This window comes from Branchiostoma floridae, unplaced genomic scaffold (assembly GCF_000003815.2).
Source record: "Branchiostoma floridae strain S238N-H82 unplaced genomic scaffold, Bfl_VNyyK Sc7u5tJ_1495, whole genome shotgun sequence".
Taxonomy (NCBI): Eukaryota; Metazoa; Chordata; class Leptocardii; order Amphioxiformes; family Branchiostomatidae; genus Branchiostoma; species Branchiostoma floridae.
The window spans coordinates 78,725-80,281 of record NW_023365730.1 but is presented as its reverse complement, the minus strand read 5'-3'; the positions used below and the strand labels follow the sequence as shown (position 1 = coordinate 80,281).

General features: G+C 38.9%; 1 non-coding gene across 1 annotated transcript; it reads left to right on the top strand.

The window, feature by feature from the left end:
* Window positions 1-424: 424 nt before the first annotated feature.
* LOC118407894 lies at window positions 425-612 on the top strand. The gene has a single exon (XR_004830212.1). It is a non-coding gene; the product is annotated as a U2 spliceosomal RNA (small nuclear RNA).
* Window positions 613-1,557: the final 945 nt, after the last annotated feature.

The following is a 1,557-nucleotide window of genomic DNA, read 5'->3' as shown; positions in this document are numbered from 1 at the left end:
GTTTCGTCATCCAGCCTTTCCCGACACTTCTCAAAATAAAACAACTACAACACACACTCCCTGCTCCTGTGACAATCGCACAACTCCTTCTGATGTACATGTAATCTACGTCTTGACGTCTTAAATTCGCTTTCTTGTCAAGACGTCACATCTAAGTTCCGTCTGAGGACCTGACGTCTTTACTAAGGCACGACCGATCCATCAGCGCCCTTCTAGTTGATTTTCTGGCTCCTTGTGTAAAAAACTGACAACAGAAACGAGGATAACAAAACCTGTATCTCTGCTCACTAGGGCTTAAACGTACCTTTTTCGGTGTGTGCATTCAAAGCAGCTTTCTCTAAAGGTGCATTTTCAAACTGTATTCTATGGCTCAATCACAAAGTTATTTAGCCTTGCAATTGACGAAAAGTTTGGTTTACCATATTTACATTACTCGGCCTTTTGGCTAAGATCAAGTGTAGTATCTGTTCTTATCAGTTTAATCTCTGATTAAAAAACGCAGATAACAAAGCCTGTATCCTTGTTCACTAGAGCTTAAACGTGCCCTTTTTAAAATGAGAAGCTTTGTCTAGATGTGAATTTTCAAACTGTATTCCATTACCCAATCACAAAGTTCCTAAAACCTGCATTGCACGAAAATTTGATTTGATGTATTAACATTAAAAAACTTTGTATCTTTGCTCACTAGAGGCTAAACGTAAACTTTCTAGTGTGTGAAGCTTTGTCTAAATGTGATCTATCGATTTCATTTTATGACTACTGTAACGTGATTTATTTTACATAATACGTTGCATTTGTGCTTTGCATGTCTGTCTTTGTAATACTGCATATGATATTTTCCTTACTTTGTATTGTATTGTACCATATTGCCACGGAACCTTTCGATGCCTCCAACTTTAGTCAACCCAGCGGCCAGACGTGAGACGTCCGAAAATGAGACGCTCGTCCGGTGGTCATGTCAGTCACAATTGGGCGATGTCACTAGTTATAGACTACGTGTGTTCTGGATTATTCTCCAAGCAGAGGTTGGGTCGCTGAGATAGCTCCCCTTACCACTACTATCTCCGCTATCCAACCTCTGCTTGGAGAATACTTTTACCTACCTTTACCTTATAATATATGGACAAGTGGTCGCTATAGACAGGACACTTACGGTCAATGGGGCCACCTAAACGTAGGCACAGGACACCTGGCCAGGTGGTCCTTATGTAAGGGTTTTTACCTGTACAGATTTGAATGATATTTCTAATGCATTTTTATGATCCACAATGTAGGAGTCTACTAGTATTACACATAATTATTGAAATGCAATCTTAACTCCTCTAGTTGTAATTCAAGAAATTTCCAATGCTGTATTATGTTTATGTGTAGGCCGAAAGACCTTGTAGGTCATGATATAGATAATAGCAATTTAACAATGACGTTTACATGGAATTAGAAAAAAGACTTTGAGACTTAGATATACGTTAAAAAGGCTCTTGAGGTTGACGTCAAGAACACTTCAAACATGACATACACCAACACATTTCCCTTCACTACAAAGAGCAGATCGTTATC